Source organism: Dermacentor silvarum, chromosome 11, assembly GCF_013339745.2.
Source record: "Dermacentor silvarum isolate Dsil-2018 chromosome 11, BIME_Dsil_1.4, whole genome shotgun sequence".
Taxonomy (NCBI): domain Eukaryota; kingdom Metazoa; phylum Arthropoda; class Arachnida; order Ixodida; family Ixodidae; genus Dermacentor; species Dermacentor silvarum.
In genome coordinates, this window is record NC_051164.1 from 101,817,506 (window position 1) to 101,838,712 (window position 21,207).

Sequence of the window (21,207 nt, forward strand, 5' to 3'; positions counted from 1 at the left end):
TGTAACTAGATCAGGAAAGTGAAAATTTTGTCGCACTTGCCATGACCCCCCTCCCCTTCCCACGAAATATAAATCTGTTGTAATCAACAGCTATGTCGGGACACTGAGAAGCATAGCTGGAAGTGCCCATGTCACAAGCTCTAACACTTGAATAAGATTTTCTTTAGAAAGACTCTGCTTGATCCAACCTCATTTAACTGCGCACAGGGAGTTTTCATAGCGTACCACAAGCGTTCGCTTGATTTTGTCTTGGTTCCATTTACAGTTCTGTCAGGGCAGTGGGCTCAATTGCGCCCTGCTCGTTAGATAGGCTCATAACACACTATAGAGTCCTTGTATACGTAATTTATTGCGAAAGTCCCAATGACCCATTTCCTCGCCCACAGGTTAAATATAGCAAGCCGATATGCTTATGTGGTCCCAGAAAGCTGGGCATGGTGCAAGTAGCGCAAGCGGCAATTTGGATAGGGCGGGAACTGTCCACAAATGTGCAAGGCCCTCCCCGCAATGGGAGAGCATGTATGGCAAATCCCGCGCGTTGCCCGCTACAGCGCGTCACGAGGATGCACAAAAGACAATCCTCGTTGCATAAGTAGGGGATATGTAGTAAAGAAAAGCATTACTTACGCGGCAACTCTATTAAGAAAATTTAGCGTCAGCTGTAGTTCTGTTAGACTTTCCGGCGTGCAGCCGAAAGTACTCGCTTTCAGAAGTGGGGGAGGGGGGGGGGGCGCACTTGCCACCCCCTCCGGTAGATACGCCTAAGCAAACAAACATGAAGTTGGTGTGACATAAAGTTATCTCGGATTATTGGGTAGCTTAACTGCTAACAGCATTATGGTACTTTCGAAAACTTGCTTAATTTTTTTTTCGCAAGGGCAGTATTTATTCCAAATGCATTTACCCTCGCGCCCATACCTGCCAATAGGCTTCCACCTATATTCTCTACATCTTTTGGGTAACATTTTTTTTTGTTCTGCCAGGAAAACTGGCTTCGTTCTGCGCACTGGTGACACACATTTAACGTTCCGGAATTTATGTCTACGTAATTATGTCTACGTCCCGTCATCGCGGGACGATCCAAATTATTTGGGCACCCACGCACTCCTCTCTCCCCGGCAACGAGGCGGCTCACAACATAGCTCGAGGACTTACTCGCCGAGCAAGTCAGCCCGCCCAGCCGGGAACGAGAGGAGACCGCATGGTCAGCTACAAAGAAATAACCGATTACTATCGGCTGGGAAGCGCCCGGTACCCACCAGCTCATCCCGCGCTAACCAGGAAACAGGCGGTGGCCTGGCGCCTCTTGCAAACAAACATGTATCCAAACCCGGTGGCCTGCAGCAGATTCTATCCTGGGCAATACAACGATCAATGCAAATTATGTAAATGTAGGGCGGATCTGCCACATATTCTATGGGCATGCTCGAAGGCGGCTCCTTTCGAGGGCCGCAAAATTAAAAACCGGCAGCAGTGGAAGACCCTGCTGCTCAGCTCAGACCAGCAAGACCAGGTCTGGGCCGTCTAGCTAGCCGAGGCAGCCGCTGAGACCCAGGGGATCTCGGCCGTTTGCTAGGCGGAGGGAGGCTGCGTCCGCCCTCGTGAATTGCTGGCACCATTAAAGTTGAATCTCTCTCTCTCTCTCTCTACGTAATTTATTACAAAATCGTCAATTAACCAGACCCATCTCAACATTACCTGCACATCATCCATTACCTGGCCCTTAGTTTCACCGAAGCAAGGTGCCTCGTTGAGTACACCGAGGACACCACACTTCCCACTCAAGAGGAAGCTTGAGTTCAGGGGCTCCTATCTAAATAGATCGTAAAGGAGAAATCGTTTCCCAAGGCAACCAGCGCATCATATTTATTGAGTTTTGTTTTGTATTAAAGAAAAGGTTGTAATTTATTGACTGTTGCAAGCGGATTTTATTCAGGACATGGATGTTTTACAAGTAATTGCAAATTTTCAGAAAACGAAACTATTAGGAACTCTGTAACTCAGCAATGAAAGCAGGTATCACAAATTTGTAAACTGCATCTAATAGTACATCTAAAGCCGACAAAATTGATGTATTGTACATGGCTATTGAATACATGATGGCTGTTGAATGTGAAAGGAACTTTTGCAAAACCCGTGTAAAACATTAGATCAAATTGACTTAAAATATAAATGAATACATGAAATTTATTCGCTTTGGATGTTCTAATGGACGCAGTTTGTGGAACTGCGATATCTGATCTTGGAGCAGAGTTAAGGATTCGTAAACTTCGTGCTTTCATTTTTTTGAGACTTACCAATGTCTGGCAAATATCCGTAAAACTATTTAGGCCCATAAGCCCAGATTGTACTTGGAGTCTAAAATCGGCCTAGAGGTTATCTCAGAAAAGCATTCCCGCATTTTACATGCATTTGAATAAGTCACATCAGAGTTGGTGCCGAGCTAAAGCTTCCTCTTAAGGTGGAATTTCTATAAACATAAAGTTTGTGAAACGCAGCAAAGCTCGCTCGTGACGTTGGGAAACGTTGCGGATTACGGCAGCGTAACACTTGTGAACGCTTTGCTTAAAATTGTTTTTTGGAAAATCTGTATTTCATCCACACGCACCTAACGTAGCGCACAAATTTTTCATAGAGGTCTGCCCATTTGTGTTAACTGTGCTCTTGATGGCATATGTATTTAAGTCATTGCAGGGGCTAAATGTTACGCCGTGCGTAAAGCACTCTTATTATGCTCCGGAGCATTGAATGCGAAATTTATTAGAAATGCCGACATTAACCAACATAATTCGATCATTGCGTATGCATTAGCCGTAACCCGCAGGGGCGTCTGCGTAAGCAGGCGTTTGGTGTGTTGCGACACCACGTACCCGAGCACATGAGGGTTGGACCCTCCCGCGTATAACTTTGCGCGGCTTAGCCGTGTCCGGGGAAAAGGGGATCCTGGGGGTTGAGCCAATGCTGAGTGCTTGGACCTTTATGGCCCCTCGGCGGAGGCAACACAACTCTTTGGCCTCTGCTTCACGTAGACGGCACCCCTGGGCTGGCCCACCCAGGCGACTGGTCGCCTTTTCCTATCCCCCTCTCCGATCTTTTTCTTGTCTATTTTTCTGTCCCCATTGTCCTGTCACCTCTTCTCTTCTGTTACTTCCTCACTTTTCATAGGCGGCTTGGGTTAACCTTGTGTAGGTGCCCTCTCTTGGGTTTATATATAAGGTTATAGCGGCAATGTACGGCTGGCGCCTGCAGCCTTACACGTGAAGTGCTGCAGCGTCCCCTTGTTGGAATCCGTGGTGGGTGGCTGCCATTGCTGCCGAAGCACACCAAATTGTTATGGGAACGCCCGCTTTTCCTCGGCTTCTTGATCGTCTGCCTCAGAAGAGGGGACGCACCGATGAGATTTTGAATTTGTTCACCCGGCCTAAAGACATTTTCCCACGATATCAAGTAGTACATAGTGAAAGAACTGAAAGACTAGCGAGAACCATATCCCCATTTGTATTTGCGAAAACATTGACCAACAGGCTAGGCCCTGGCTACAAAGTCACCAAAATGCCAAGCGGGGACGTTCTGCTTGAGCTACGTGATGAGGAGCAACACAACCGACTCGGCAAGCTTGTTACTTTTGGTGATGCCCCAGTTACCGTTTCACCGCATCGGTCCATGAACACAGTACGTGGGGTAGTATCAGAAGCAGACCTCGTCGACCTATCTGAAACCGAACTGTTGGAAGGATGGAAGGAGCAAAACCTCACGAGTGTGCAGCGCATTGTTGAGACGGGACAACAAAGAAATCCCCACGAAACATCTGATACTTACCTTTGAATTGAGCGTATTGCCACAAACCATCGAAACAGGCTACACAAAGATAGCCATAAGACCATACATACCAAATTCTAGGCGATGCTACCAATGCCAAAGATTCGGCCATGGCTCGCATAGCTGCCGTGGTCGACTCACCTGTGCCAAGTGTGGAGTACAAGGCCATGCCTCAGACAATTGCGAGGCCACACCTCACCGTGTTAATTGCGATGGTGACCATCCAGCGTACTCCCGGTCTTGTCCAAGCTGTAAAAAAGAAAAAGAAATTCTGACATTGAAAGTCCGTGAAAACATATCGTTCAGGGAAGCACGCAAAAGGTGCTCACCATTCCACACAACCACTTATGCTGGTGCGGCGCGTCAAGGGGCAGCGTCGCAGCGGCTACTGCCACCTGCCCAGCCCGCGCACAGCGAGCTGTCGCTTGTGGCTCCTGCCCCCAGGGTGGAAGTAGCTAAGTCTACTCCACCCAAACAGCGAACAGGCCCGGTTACCCTAGGGTTGCCGGCACCACAAAAGTCCTCGGTGGCAGCCTGCGCTTCGCATAGCGAAGCCGCGGGCCCGCCAGGAGCTCCCACGGTGGGTGCAGTCAAGGTTTCCTCACCCTCACCGGCCTCTGCTGGAGCTGGCAACAGCCGGCGCAGCTCAGGTCCAAAGGCAGCCCCATCGACATCCGGGCTGGTGGGCGCAAATGTCTCGCCCTTCGCGGCGAGACTTTCTCGCGAAACTTCTCGCTCGCAAGAGCGCGTGTCCGGCGCCTCACAAGAGGTAATGGACACCACACCCACCCCGACGGCGTACCAAGCGCCTAAGGAGCGGCGAGGTTCCCTCGACCGCTTCAGAAAAGACAAATCCCGCGTTACAGGGCCTGGAAAGGGCTCTGTAATTTAATACAACACTTCCTTTTTTTAGTACACACAGCACCCATGTACTTTCAGTATGGCCACGCAAATTATACAATGGAACATCAGAGGCCTTCTTAGGAACCTTGATGATGTGCAAGAACTTCTCCACGAACACAATCCAAAAGTGCTGTGTGTACAGGAAACTCATTTAAAATCGACACATACAAATTTTCTTCGACAGTATGTTACGTTTCGTAAAGATCGCGATGATGCTCTCGCATCATCAGGCGGTGTTGCCATTGTAATCCACAAAAGCATAGCATGTCAACGTTTGCAGCTACAAACGCCCCTTGAAGCAGTGGCAGTTCGACTTGTTCTTCTAAACAAACTCATCACCATCTGCTCACTTTACATACCCCCACATTACCACTTACATAAACGTGAATTTCAGTCCTTTATAGACGATAGAACCCTATCTTGTTCTTGGCGATTTCAATGCGCACAGCAGTCTGAGGGGCGACACTCGCATCGATGCGCGAGGTCGTCTTGTTGAACAATTTCCTTTCTCCTCTGGCGCGCGTCTCCTGAACAAGAAGGAACCTACATTTTACTGTCTCGCAAACAGAACCTTTTCTTCTATTGATTTTAGCATAGCTTCCTCGTCTCTAATATCTGAACTTAAATGGGAAGTTACCAAAAATCCTTACGGGAGCGATCACTTTCCAATACTACTGCGAACAACCAAAGAAAACGAGTCTTCACCACAAGCCCCTCGATGGAAGATTGATACAGCCGATTGGGAGAAATTTCGAACTCTTACTAGTTAGTACCTACTGGGCGAACATGTGTTCGTTAGGAATTGATACTGCTGTGGAATATTTTACTTCCTTCATAATTTATGCTGCTTCTAAATGCATATCCGAAATAAGTGGTGCGGCATGCAAACGCCGTGTCCCATGGTGGAACGACGAATGTAGGAACGCTCGTAGGAAACAGAACAAAGCGTGGGGATTGCTACGCGATTCTCCTACTGCGGAGAATCTTATCAATTTTAAGAAGGTAAAGTCCGAAGGCAGGAGAACGCGCCGACAGGCCAGAAGAGAGAGCTGGCAGAAGTTTTTATCAGGTATTAACACGTATACAGATGAATCCAAAGTCTGGAACAGGGTAAATAAGGTAAGAGAACGACAAACATATTCACTCCCTTTGGTAAGCACACAGGGCGACAGCTTGGAAGACCAAGCGAACTTCCTGGGCGCACATTTTGAACATGTGACCAGCTCATCGCATTATTCTTCAGAATTTACAAAATACAAAGCGGCAATAGAAAAACAAAAACTAGACCGAAAGAGCACCGGGAGCGAGCCATTTAACTTACCTTTCTCTTTAGCAGAGCTTCATGCATCACTCGCCTGTTGCAACCAATCTGCCCCAGGCTCTGACCGCATATTATATGAAATGTTGAAGAACCTGCCCTCTGAAACGAAGAAAATCCTTGTCTGTCTGTATAACTCTATATGGACCTCCGGCGAGATCCCCTCTGCCTGGAAAGAGGCCACAGTGATCCCTATTCTGAAGCAGGGGAAGGACCCATCGTCTGTATCGAGTTATCGGCCCATAGCGCTAACAAGATGTCTCTGCAAAGTCTTCGAAAAAATGATAAACCGTCGCCTATTACATTTCCTAGAATCAAAGAAACTGCTTGACCCATACCAGTGCGGTTTTCGCGAGGATCGATCCACCACTGACCATTTTATACGTATTGAGGCGCAGTTGCGCGAAGCTTTTATTGCGATAGCAATTATATGGACACTTTATGGACAATGGGTGGCGTGTGTGTCTGTGTGTTTCTCGCTAGTAAATCGAAAAGTTAGCTTGCGTACGAAACCCGCACAGCTCTTCATAGCCTTCTACGCCTGCAAATTGAAGGTCATTACGGACACTTCCTGAAAACATATAAAAAGGATGATGAACTCACTCGTGCACAGGACGTCTTGCATGAGCACTCGGGGTGTACACATCGCTAAAGAATGAATTTGGTGCGCAGTGGCTGTGCGAAAAGAAAGAAGCGTCGTCCCTTTTCGAAGAAAACGGCAAGAGATAGCTTATAACTTATAACCGAAACTACGGCGCGTATGTGCCTCCAAGAGCAGTTTTACCGAAACCGTCAACGGATACTTCTAGAACTCATTAAGTGGAGAAGAACAAGTGCTTGGACAGTTCGAGGAAGCACAGTTTGGGGAAAGAAAAAAATGTCTAAGGTAAAAGCAATCGCGCTCGGTGCCCCGATGCCGTGTGCGCATCGGCGAATTTTCGCGCGCTGACTACATCCGCGAGCTGCTACTAGATGGCGAGAGCTGCACGTTGACCACTGATGGAATCCGGGTTGTGCAGAAGTCACCGTCTATGCCGGAACCATTTTAACGGGACAGCGTTAAGGGCTCACTAGTGGAGATCAGTGTAAGGGCCCCTTCTCGCTGAAAATCCGGCGTCGGCGTCAGCGCCGGCGTCGATGTCGGCGTCCGTGGCGGAAAGAATCATCCCCAACCACCCCGACCGCGCAGGCCCTCCGCTTGGTGCATGGTTTTGGTGAAAAAAAATTGAATTTATGATAGTGAAATCCTTAATTAAGTAATTATAGCAGTAAGTAAAGCTGTAATGTCGGATTGTAATTTGAATGTACGAGGAAACATAATTCTGTTACAAGGAAACTCAAACACAAACCCCTTTTCCAGCATTTCTACCATACCAACACGACGCGCTCGGGTAATTTACTTGCGAAAATGCTATCTAGATGGTGCCCACCTCCTCAGCAGGTCAAATTCTGACTTCACCTGCCTAATGTGTTTTGGACACGCGCGTGCGTCGGGGCAATAGCAAACAATTAATAAAATCATAAAAAAAGGTGCTTGAGCCTTCAGATTTTAATATAAAACGACTTATGTTGCCCTTGGAAAAACGTCTTCTCAGCAATGCACCTCTGTTTATAAGTGAAGCCGACTTTAAGGGGACTGGTGTAAGCTTGGTCATTGTAAGCTGGCTTTCCCATGTTCTCTCTTGCACTGAAACAAAAATGCGATGCGAACGGGGTCTGATATCGTTATCGGTTACCACTCATAAAGGCGACGCTTAAGCGTCCTCCGAATGCTAGAACAGTGTTGTACACGTTCCTCTAAAGCAGGAACGAAAGATCGTTCCTCGTTCCTTCCCAAGCATGGAACGAGTTCCCGTTACAAGCTACTTTAATGCGAAAGGAACGCGTTTCAGTTACACTTCGAACATTGGAACGCGTCGTTAGATTAACATTACATTTGATGAAAAAAATTAAAATATAGTGTCGGATAATCCTGAGGCGAAATAAAGTAAGCAATTGAAAACTCACATCGAGCTACGTATATTATACGAATTTGAACATCGCCGGTGGCAGATTATCTGGAGATAAAAAGAATCCAAAGTAGGGGAGGGGGGGGGGACGAATTTTTTCAGGAAGCCCCGGACATACGCGATGCATGCCTAAGTGCAACTTTCCTGCTTGTCTATTAGAAGTGCAACACAGATGCCACTTTCCACTTCGGTCTTCAAATGCGCAGTCAGGATACTGTGCTTCAGATGTGGAAATAGAAAGTTACTCACATGCACCAATATGCTCCCGAGACCCGAACAGAACAACGGGACATAATCGCTCTTCAAGGTGGTTTTTATTATGTATACTGTTAAATTATGAACTTGAAAAACAATTTTTAAAATTTGAATACCAGGGTTACATGCCAAAAATGACGTATCTCCATCATCTCGTCATGTTAGCTAGCTGTGGTAAAAACTGCATTTAATCGTTTAAACGCTGAGACGAAGATGGAACTACGTGTAGTATATTGCCATGTTGCTGCCGCGTCCGGTATTTTCACGCAATCTCGGTGACTTCGAAACACGCCTCGAGGTTGCTTTCGGCCATTTGGGACGACACAGAAGTCTAGACGGCCGAAGACACAGAAGTATTGTCAAATTTATCGAGAGCGGATGACAAGCATATGAGTAAACCACTTCTTCACAGTTGCAAATGCACCGTGCATCATAGCCAGAGTGAATATTTTGCTTAATTACTTCCGAGTGAATTTCAAAAAAAGGTTGAAGGCAATGTGCAATGTATTGTAGAAGGGGTCTTAGGATGATATAATTATATTTCTTGCACAAGAAAGGCATCGAAAGGAACAATACATGGATGTTATAAATGCTGATTCAATCATGCAGTATGAGTGAAAAAGAAAAATGTCTAGAATAGATATTCGCAATTTAGTAATGACCCTTCTTTGAACTCAGCAAGTGTTACATATCGATGTTGGTGTCCGACAGGCTGGCATGGAGTAAAGAAACTACAGGAGGGAGCGCGTCACGTGACAACCTTGAGGCTTAGTCATAAAAAAAATCTAACGGAGAACGCACGAAATGAAATGCACCATAGTCACGTGACAGGCAAATATTGCCTTGCGCCTCCTGCGGTCGCCCATCCGCCCAGCATGATGTTCTGCGTACGTGTGTGCGTTTGTTCAAAGCTGTGGAACGTTTACAGAAGGAACGGCGGAGGGAACGCCGTTCCTTCGTAAATCTTTACGAGTTACTGTTACAGTTCCACCGATCCTTAACGGAACGGTGGCGTTCCTCCAATCCTCCCAAAAGGAACTAGGTCAAGGAACGCCATTCCCTACAGCACTGATTTTGACCAAAAGGTTTGGTCCTGCACCCCTTTAAATTTGGGAGAAGTGTGGCCCTTACACTACTCTGTACGGTATCGAACCAAATACCTGCGCAGGAGAGGGGGATAGTGTATCAATGGCACAACGAGGACAGACAGACAAAGAACTTTTATTCAGGTCTTCAGGAACTGCGTTGGGACGCCCCCTTTCAGGGGGCGTCGGTAACAGTTGCGGGCCGCTCCCACAGAGGGACCGGACAACCGTGGCCCTCCGTCCCTCTCGCAGGCCCTCTGGACAGCCCGAAGTGGAGCCGAGAGGTCGCCGCTTTTAAGGGCTTCCTCCCATTTCTCTTCGTTGATGAACTCTGTGTCCCGTAACGCAGTACATTGCCAGAGCTAATGAGCAACGAGCTAATGAGCAATACGCCTCTCCGCAGTCCGGACATTGCGGTTCGATCTTGGGCGAGAAGTGACTAAACCTGCCCCTCGAAGGGAAAGACCCCGTTTGGAGCATCCTTAAGGCCGACGACTGCGGTCGAGTGAGTCTAGGGTGAGGCAGTGGAAAAGCCCTCCGAGAAAGATGATAATGAGTCAAGATCTCGTGGAAAGTGCGGAGCGAGTCCCTGTACCTCCCGGCGTCCCCGCCGCGGCGTCAGCGTCAGCAGGTGTAGTAGTTATTTCCAACATGTATTCGCCAAATGAAACGACAGGTCTTGTACCAGCGCCTGCATCACTCGCGAACACGGTATCCAAATCGTGTTCGTCACTCCTCCAGATCTGTTCTGATCACGTCACGCGCGCACCGCTTGGTTGCAACGGAATGCCGCACATGTGCTCGTTCCCACAGCAGGTGTGATTGTTTATGTTCACACAACTTATCACTGACTTTGACGATAATCTATTTTTGTTTCTGCGCAAATTATATTGCGATAGTAGTTATATGGACACCTCAAGCGGATTTCTGTCGTCGTCGTCGTCGTCGTCGTCGCTGTCGCCGTGAGGTTCTGTATAAAGTCCAAGGGTGACAAAATACCGTATGTGCGAGTGAAAGCGCGCGGGGGACGCGCGTTATCACGGAGAGCGCACGCACGGCGGAGAGAAAACGCGGCTTCCGTCGCGCGAAAGGCCGTGGGGGTATGGGAGGGAGGGAGGGAGAGGGGGGGGACACGCTGTCATGCGGCAGCATATGCGTATTTTGCAACCTGGCGCAGGGGGAACTGGCCAATCAATCTCCCACGCGAAAGGAGGAAATCGGGAAGGCAGCGCGGGGAGGGAGGCGGGGGGGGGCAGCTTTTACTTGCATTGTTCTCCTCTGCCAACAACCGCGCTTGTGCTTTGCGCCGGTGCGAGCTGTCGTGCGCACCGTATTTTGAAAGCGATCTCCACATGGCTCTGACCTTTGTATGCGCTGTGCTTTCGCCCCTCAGTTTCCGTTGAGGCGATAGACCGCACGAACCTTCGCTCGCTGCGGCGACTGCGCTTGCTGCCAGCGTTTTGATAGTGGTTGTCTGCGGTCTGTGATCTATTCATGTTTGCTTGTGTGCGCTGACATCACGCTTGTTAATTCAGTTAGTAAGCAAATGTGTCTAAGTTTATGCAGCCGATAAAACTACTATCCCTACTCCGAATAGCTCTCTACTAATTTCCACTTCAAACTGATCGGTCTGTGCCCCTGAGAGTCATTGACCCATTGCCTTACTAACAAAATAAATAAATTATCCAGTAGTGTAATCACCGTGTTCAGAAATGCATCTTAAATTGAAGCAAATGCTTGACTTGATCTAGATGACCCCTTGCATGAACGTTTTGAAGTGAACGCATTGAGGCTCTTGGGTCCGTTGACGCTAGGCGTCGTCTAGATGAGCCAAGCGTGGGCTTCAATTTAAAGCGCATTTCTCAATACGCCCTCACTTTCAATGGGTAATTTCACTTAACCCTCAACTTTCAGGAATGTGTCGTCCGCCCTTAGGCTCAATTTACTCCGTTTATATAATAAGAGGGAAATCTGACCATATTGATTAGATTGTAATGTGTATAAACCAATTGGTCTAGCAACAAGTACTGATATTATATAGGGCACATGTATTGTACGCATTTGAGTGCATTGAAGCTCTTTAGGAGGATATCCTGATGGACAACCTGAGACGGCACATTTCAGAAGAATTCGATAACTGAGGAATACGAATTGCAACGTCATACTCGCCACCTTGATTGCTCGCGTTAATGCCTCTGTTGCAGCTGGTTGTTTAAGTGATCATTTCGTATTCAGCACATGATGATGATGCTAATCTGCTGTACCACGTATGAACTTAGGGGAATCACTGCTTCGTATTTCTGCTTTTTATACCATGTGTCACATTCCGTGCCTTTCTTTGGGATGCAGTGCACTACAGACAAAGACACCAGAGTGCGAGAACAAGAGCACATACGCTGATCGACACGGGTACGGCGAAGACACGCAGTTCATCGCAGCCGTGACAGATGGCGCCACTATTCCGGGGGAGTCGAATTCACATGTTTCGAGTGCCATCACCGCAGAGGACACCTGCTCCAGATTTACTGGGAACATAACCGGTAAGAAATGCCCGCCAACGTAATTGCATCAAACTTATATCACTGCAAATCCTACATGTAAGGAAAATTTGCGCGCTAACTGTTTATTGGGACGAGCGTTCCTATTTTGCAACAGCCAGTGTACGTTGAGCACAGTCGCACAGTGTACAGTCGCAAAAAAGTACTTTCAGTGACAGTTTTGTCTTTGCAACAACAGCGATATTATAAAGGTTGCTGCAACCGGAGACAGTATACAGGCATTTTTGCGTCTATGTTGATAGCTGGCTAGAAGAGTGCACTAACACGACCGGTGTAAAGAAATTAATCTATCTAGCTTACAATGCTAGATAGACTAAAAGCGTTTTTATAAAGGGCGCTGTATAAGGACAAGTTTTGATCTGTAACGATAGCATGGTAAGTAGAAAGCGCATGGAAGAGGCAGTTAATGACTGTTTTTGCGTATATAGTAATCACTATACACGTGCGCATACAGTAATGCCGCAAATCCCTTAAGTGGCACTCGAAAAAAAGGTTATTGGTTTCGTGAACGGAATGAAATAGGCTCGGAATGTTCTGCAGACCGATGTAATCATTGTAAATGAAATGAAATAAGAGACAAGTATACAGCGTAAGACTCGCTGCTGTTGAAGCAAGGCCGTGTTATAGCGATGGTTAACGAGAATTACAAGGTATACGAAAGCTGGGCTGAAAGTCTAAGCAAGGAAAATGGCAGGCTGCTAGAAATGCAGGCACAGTTCGAGGACACAACGCTAAGTGAAAGGCGTTTGTTCTGTGGCGCTGCTGATTCCTCTTGAGAATCTTGGAATGATAAGATTCTCCATACAGCCTCTGACGCTTCAGAGTTTTCCAGTTGAAAGGAATGAATCGAAGAAGCGCAGATGAGGCATGCACATACCAGACCTGCATATGTAGGCAAGTTGTCGTAAGATTTGAAGGCCAGTGTTGCACTAAAGAGCCCTCAATAGAGCCACACGGCGACGATGGCCAATGGGTCAACGATGGTCAACGAAAGTTGTGCCGCCGCACTTTATTTACGCAATTTTTTTACGCAATTGACAGCGAGTTGTTTTAGGCCATTTGACAGCCACGTTGTACTTACCATTTGGAACTCACTGTCCACTCCTTTCGTAATACATTGAGGGCCCATCACCATATGCCATGGCGCTCTTTGGCCATATCTCGCCCTTGCACCAATAAAAAACGACATATTATTATTCGATTTCTAAAGCTTCATATTTGTTTTCGAGCACCAGCCTACATTCTTCTGTTTTTACCCTACTCTACCCAACACTTCTAAATCCTGCATTATGCTGAGTTCAGCAGAATGTATTTCATTTCTTGTTTCTTCATTAGCTCTTTTCCAGGTCCTTTTCCTACAGAAGGTATTTATTATTCAGAGTCTATTCATTTCCGCGAATTCTACAAACATCTGTCCTCTACTGCTCCTTGGAAGAATGCCGTAGTTGTCTATAGCTTGTTGCCCAGCCTGCTTCCCCTCCCCCTATTGCTTTGATGTCGCCCACTGAATGCAGTATACTGTGTTTATAACTGTCTCATTGCTAATTCAACATACTCATAAAACTGTTCCATTTGTGCGTGCATAGGTATGTACTACTACATCTAATCTATATGTCCTACTTAGCTTTATTACGACGACTCCTACCTTTTCATTAATGCTGTAGAATTCATCTATGCTGCCCGTCATCTCCTTATGAATTAGAAATTCTACCCCGCATTCTCTCTTATCTGGAAGACCTGTGTAGCAGAGGGTGTGGCCATTAGTCTGCAGTGCATAACCACCTGTTATTCCAACCTCACTAACGCCAATAATATCCCATTTCTTGAAAAATTCTTCAAAAATTCTTCAAACATTATCAGGCAACAGGATTAGCTGCTGTGCTAATTTAACCTAATTCGAGAGGGTTCGTCTGTTAAACATTGCCGGGTTCAGTTTCCAGAGATTATTAGAACCGTCTGCCGCGTCGCAGGCCTGACCACAACATTGGTCAGCTTCTCCGTTGCCGCTGGGGACTCAAGGCCACAGGTTAATTGCAAGAGGTAATTGCCAAATTCGGGGGTATTACGTGCCAAAACCACGATCTGATTATCAGCCAGGTCGCACTCCGGATTAAGTTGGGCCGCCTGAGCTTATTTAGCGTGCACCTAAATTTAAGTACAGGAGCGTGTTTGCATTTCACCCTCATCAAAATACGGCCGCGCGTTACGGGTTGTAGGCTGGTGCTGGTAGTTCGTGGATATTCGTGTAAGAGCGGCACTATTTTTTCGCAATCGTAATGAGGTGCGCTCAGTAAACGGGGGTGGGCCATTACGGTTTCATTTTTCTGGCGGTTTGTTGATTCATGTTGTATTGATCCAAAAAGAGCCGTTGCTATTGTTTTCATAATGCTATATTTGTTCCCACAAGCACACCAAGCTGCTGCTGGTGGCTGTCTATAGTCCTCAATAGAGTTCCTGTGAGTGCTACTCAGATTTGGCTCGGTAGCACACTCATGGATAGTCGACCTCGGTGCCCTACATGGCGTCAGATATGACTCTGCGTGGCGTCAAAGCTTTTCCCAACGATGTCCGAAAATGACACGTGCTCAGAGTCCAAGATATGCAAACAAGCTGCGACGCTCTCTTCAGCCTTCGAGTTATTTATTTCAACATTGTTTTTCGAATACTGGGCTGGCAAGTTTGCAATCCGGGCATTAGTCGAGTATATACGGTATTACAAATTCTGTATTCGAATGCACCGCTACATGCTAGATAGGCTTGGGCAATCACGATGTTTCAAAGCGAACGTGCGACTCATCGCAAGGCTTGTACTATCGTCCACTGCTGATTGCCCAACTTGCACGGCGGACACACACACACACACCATCGACGGAAATATGACAAATCAGTTCTCCGGAATCCAGTAAGGTGGAGAATTGTTCAAGAAGCTGTGTATAAGCTAACCTAACTCGAGAGGGTTAGGTTAGCCACAGGTTAATAGCAAAATTCTGGGGCCCCCCCAGGAGCGTCTGCGCAAGCAGGCGTTTGGTGAGTTGCGCCACTACGTACCTGAGCACATGGGGGTTGGACCCTCCCGCGCTTAACCGTGCATGGCTTAGCCGTGTCCGGGGAAAAGGGGATCCTGGGGGTTGAGCCAATGCTGAGTGCTTGGATCTTTATGGCCCCTCGGTGGAGGCAACACACCCCTTTGGCCTCGGCTTCACGTAGACGGCACCCCCGGGCTGACCCACCCGGGGGAAATCGGTAGTGGCCTTTTCCTGTCTCTCTCTCCAATCTTCGTCTTTCTCTCTCGCCTCTTCATCTCTCCTGTCTTCTACTCTGTTCTATATTACTTCCGATCTTCTTGGCAGCGAGGGTTAACCCTGTGTGAGTAGCCAACCTAGGTTATTTCATATTCGGTTATAGTGGTGACGTACAGCTGGCGTCTGCGGGACCTGTGTTTACAGGCCCTGCAGCGTCCCCTTGTTGGGGTCCATGGTGAGTGGCTGGCGTTGCTGCCGAAAAATCCATATATCCTTATGGCTACTTCCTTCCCATCACTCCCTGTTCGCCGTCTGAAACGAGGGCGCACCGAAGACGAGTTCCAGTTCTTTGGACATCAAAAACAAAACTTTCCACGATTCCATGTAATTCACTCTGAAAAAGCAGGAAAACAAGTACGAAATATATCCCCTTTTCTAGTCTCTAAATCGCTTACTGATGCTCTGGGGCCAGGTTATAAGGCATCAAGGATGGCCAGTGGTGATCTCCTCTTGGAGCTCCATGATCAGAAGCAATATGAAAAGCTGCCCAATCTAGTGTTCTTTGGGGACATCCGAGTAACTGTAACCCCGCACCGCACCATGAACACCACCCGCGGCGTTGTCTCAGACGACGATTTGTTGGAACTGACTGAAGCTGAACTCTTGGAGGGCTTCAGTGAACAGCATGTCATCAACGTTAAGCGAATTAAAATGAGGCGTGACGGAAAAGAAATCAAGACTAAGCACCTGATACTTACTTTCAATTCCAGTGTTTTGCTCGAGTCCATCGAGGCCGGCTACATCAAACTTCGTGTAAGACCATACGTGCCAAATCCTCTGAGATGTTTCAAGTGCCAGCGATTTGGGCACAGTTCACAGAACTGCCGAGGCCGGCAAACTTGTGCGAAATGCAGTAATCATGAACACACCTCTGAATCCTGTGAAAACTCTCTTCACTGTGCGAACTGTAATGGGGAGCATGCCGCGTACTCGCGGTCCTGCCCATGCTGGAAGAAAGAAAAGGAAATTGTTACAATTAAAGTAAAACAAAACATTTCGTTTAAAGAGGCACGTCAGCAGGTGTCCTACCTGCCAAAAACCAGCTTTGCCGAAGTGGTGCGTCAGGGGGCTGCACCACAACGGCCTTCGGCGGCTGTCTGGCACACGCGTAGTGAGCCAGTGGTAACGCCATCCGCCCCCTTGGCTGGTGCAGCCAGTACTGCTCCGCCATCCAAAGAGGGCCCATCAACCTCCGGGCTGGTGGGCTCCAAGGCCCCGTCTTTGGAGGCGAGGCTTTCAAGGCAACCACATCGCTCGAAAGAGAGTGTGTCCAGCGCTTCGCAAGACGCCATGGACACAACACCGAGCTTGAGGGCGCAGTCAGCGCCTAAGGAGCGGCACGATTTTATCGACCACTCCAAAAAAGACAAACCCCGCATCACGGCTCCCGCAAAGGGCTCTGTGAGCTAATTTTGCATCCTTGAACACACAGCACAAAAACACATTCAAAATGGCCACTCAAATTTTACAATGGAATGTGATAGGACTACTCCATAACCTCGGCGATATTAGGGAACTCCTTAATAAATATAATCCAAAGGTGTTGTGTGTTCAGGAAACACATCTGAAACCCACACAAGCAAACTTCCTCAGAGAATATGCTATCTTCCGTAAAGACCATGACGATGCTGTTGCCTCCTCCGGAGGTGTAGCAATAATTGTAGATAAATCTGTTGCTTGCCATAATCTCGCTCTTCAGACACCACTTGAGGCGGTGTCCGTGTGAGCGATACTTTTCAAGAAGTTGGTAACGATTTGTTGTATTTACATACCGCCAGATTACAAACTCAGCAAAACGGAATTTTACACGCTAACTGACCAGCTCCCGGAACCATACATTATCACCGGTGATTTTAATGCTCACAGCACTTTGTGGGGAGACTCCCGGTGTGATGCCAGGAGTCGGCTTAAAGAGAACTTTCTAATAACCTCTGGTGCGTGTCTCTTTAACAAAAAAGAGCCCACCTATTATAACACCCATCATAATTCATTTTCTTCTATAGATTTAGCGATTGGCTCTGCTACCCTCCTTCCTTATATAGAATGGAATGTTGTTAAAAATCCATTTGGGAGCGACAACTTTCCTGTGACGTTGACCTTGATAGAAGAACATGGCACTCCACTCCCACGCCCCCCGTTGGAAAATAACATCGGCTAACTGGAAAGGTTTTAAAGAATCAACCTACTTATCAGAAGATTTTATCAACGATTTTAGTATTGATGACGCAGTAGCGTTTTTTACTGGTTTTATACTCCACGCAGCTGAAAAATTCATTCCACAAACAAAAGGTCTCTCATGTAAAAGACGGGTCCCCTGGTGAAATGAGGAGTGCAGATTGGCACGAAAGAAACAAAAAGCGTGGGAAGCACTGCGTTGCTCCCCGACTGCGGAAAATCTTATAGAATTTAAACTGGCAAAATCACAGGGAAGGCGTACGCGGTGACAGGCAAGGAGGGCTAGCTGGGAGAGATTTCTCTATGGCATAACATCCTACACTCAAGAGCCTAAAGTATGGAATGGCCTAAGACAGCTAGAGAGCCAGGAAGTCCACCCATTGCCTTTAGTTGACGACCAAGGGAATACCTTGGAAGACCAGGCCAACGCTCTGGGCGAACACTTCGAGCGTGTATCAAGTTCCATGCATTACTCAGAATCATTTCTTAAATATAAACAAGTAGCTGAACTTAAGTCACTGGATCGCAAATGCCGACCGAACGAACCATACAACCGTCCTTTTATTATTGCCGAGCTGAGAGCTGCCTTGAGCGTGTGCAGTAGCTCTGCACCGGGAGCTACAGAATCATGTATGACATGATTAAAAACCTACACACTGACACACAGATGACACTTCTGGCACTCTTCAACTCTATCTGGGCTGCCGGATACCTCCCATCCTCATGGAAGGAAGCTATTGTTATTCCAATTTTGAAGCAGGGTAAAGACCCTTCCTCGGCGGCAAGTTACCGCCCGATAGCTCTCACAAGTTGCCTGTGTAAGCTTTTCGAAAAAATGATTAATCGCCGACTTATACATTTCCTTGAACTGAACAAAATGCTTGATCCCTATCAGTGTGGCTTTAGAGAAGGGCGGTCTACAACTGATCATCTTGTGCGCATTGAAGGACATATCCGTGACGCATTTGTACAGAAACAGTTTTTCTTGTCGATATTTCTCGATATGGAAAAGGCGTACGACACAACTTGGTGCTACGGAATTTTGCGAGACTTGTCGGGAATGGGTATCCGTGGAAATATGCTATATATAATAGAAAGCTATTTGTCTAAACGTACCTTCCGCGTGAAAATCGGCAATCTATTGTAGCGTCCATTTATACAGGAAACTGGTGTACCCCAAGGAGGTGTGCTTAGCTGCACACTGTTTATCGTGAAGATGAACACACTTCGTGCTTCATTACCACCAGCTATTTTTTTATTCCGTCTACGTAGACGACACACAAATAGGTTTCAAATCCTGTAACCTCACAGTGTGTGAGAGACAAGTACAACAGGGCCTAAACAAAATATCCAAGTGGGCAGACGAAAACGGATTCAAAGTGAACCCCCACAAAAGTTCTTGTGTTCTTTTCACCAGGAAGAAAGGGCTTGTTGCAGATCCCACTATCGAAATGTATGGACAACAAATACCTGTGAACAAAGAGCACAAGTTCCTAGGCATCATACTTGATTCTAAACTTACTTTCATTCCGCATATAAAATTATCTCAAGGAGAAATGTCTAAAAACAATGAACTTACTGAAAATTTATCTCACAATCCTGGGGTAGCGACAGGAAGTGTTTAATGAATCTTTACAAGAGTCTCATTCATCACGATTGGACTATGGTAGCGCTGTATATCACTCTGCCGCCCCTAGTGCGCTGAAGATGCTGGATCCCGTCCACCATCTAGGTATCCGCCTGGCCAATGGCGCTTTCAGAACAAGCCCCATTGAAAGTTTATACGTCGAATCAAATGAGTGGTCACTCCATCTGCAGAGAACATACACCAGCCTCACATATTTCCTTAAAGTCCGCTCTAATCATCAGCATCCATGTTTTAATACCGTTAACGATATGACGTGTGCTACACTTTTTCGTAATCGTCCCTCTGTAAGACAGCCTTTCTCACTGCGTGTCAGGGAGCTTAGCGAAGAAATGGATATCCCACTCCTCGAACATCGCTTAATGCCTTCAGCCAAGCTGTTACCACTTGGGAGTGCAGGTAGTAGCATGTGATATATCCTTTGTAGAGGTTACAAAGCACGCTTCAGAGGTCGAAATCCGAATGCATTTCCTAGAATTACAGTCCAAGTACTCGTGCACAGAATTTTACACAGACGCTTCTAAATCACATGCCGGAGTATCTTATGCAGCCGTCGGTCCGTCCTTCTCGGAATCCGGCGTCATCCACCCAGAAACAAGTATCTTTGCGGCTGAGGCCTACGCAATATTGTCAGCCGTAAAGCATATAAAGAAATGAAAACTTCAAAAAACTATTATATTTACAGACTCTCAAAGCGTCGTAAAAGCCTTGAAGTCACCCTGTAAACAGAAAAACCCTATTCTCATTGAGCTCTATTCTGTTCTTTGTAGAGCATACGCAGCTAACCAACATGTCATTATATGCTGGGTGCCTGGGCATCGAGGCATCGAGGGCAATGTTCTTGCCGACCAAATGGCCACATCAGTCACAACACCCGCTATTAACCCTACAGCTGCTGTTCCTGCAACAGATTTGAAACCTTTCTTGCGAAAGAAACTGCGAAGCCACTGGCAACGCTTGTGGGACGCAGAAACAAGTAATAAGCTTCATTTGATTAAGCCACAGTTAGGTTACTGGCCCTCCGTAACAAAAACACGACGAACTGATGTCCTATTCTGTCGTCTCAGAATAGGACACACCTACGGCACCCACAATTTTCTATTGAATGGTCATGATCCTCCAACCTGTGGTAGATGTGGCGAGAGGCTCACCGTCCTCCACGTCCTCCTGGAGTGTCGGGAAGACGAAAGAGAAAGAAAGAAACATTTTTCCGCTAGCATATCGCTATTGTGTCCCTCTCCATCCCACTATGTTCTCGTGAAAGAACCGCTCTTTAGCACCAAAGCAGTCCTCGCATTCTTGAATGATGTTGTGCTACATGTTATTAGCCCAATAAGTTCGTAGCGCATCCTCTCTCCAGAGGATGCTGCTGTGACAGTTTTTTATAGCACATGCCTCCAGGCCCTTGTGTCTCAAGGACTCTGTTTGGCCACTTTGTCTCTGGCTAATTCTTGCAATCTGTCATATTTTGTAAGTCATATGATTCTTTCGCAATGTATGTTCATGTCTATAGTACACATCATTAGTCATTGCCATAATCTTAGTACGTATAGATGTACGCACTTTACAGCGACTGTTTTTAGGCCCCTTACAGTCATGCTACATCTAATGTCAATTTACTTTTTTTAGACTATTTCATATACCACTAACAAGTCATTACCATCGTCTTGGCGCTCTTTGGCCACATCTGGCCCTTGCGCCAATAAACCACAATAATCATCATCATCTTGCATGCCACAGGGTTAATCTCGGCTTATTCTTCTGCAGAAGGGCATCGTGTGACCTGTTCTCAAGCCTCTGCGGGCAGAGCAAAATATTCGACCTCAAAGTACAGTCGTCCGCCCGAGACCCTGCTTGCTATTTATTTGTGTTTCAACAAAATATTCAACCTGTGAGGACCCATGTGGCATGTGTCCCAATGTTAACAATTGTGAATCTCACCAGCCCCGCGCTACTGGATGACTATGTTAAGGTACTGCTCCGCTATCTTTTTTTTGGTTTTGAGTGCCTTGCGGGGTAGCAATAAATACTTCACTCTTCTGCTCATAGGCGGCCATTTTAAGCTTTTATGCCGCATACAGGCGTATCTCAGAACTGATGCAAGCTGTAGGGTGTCTCAAGTTGCGTCCAACATACAT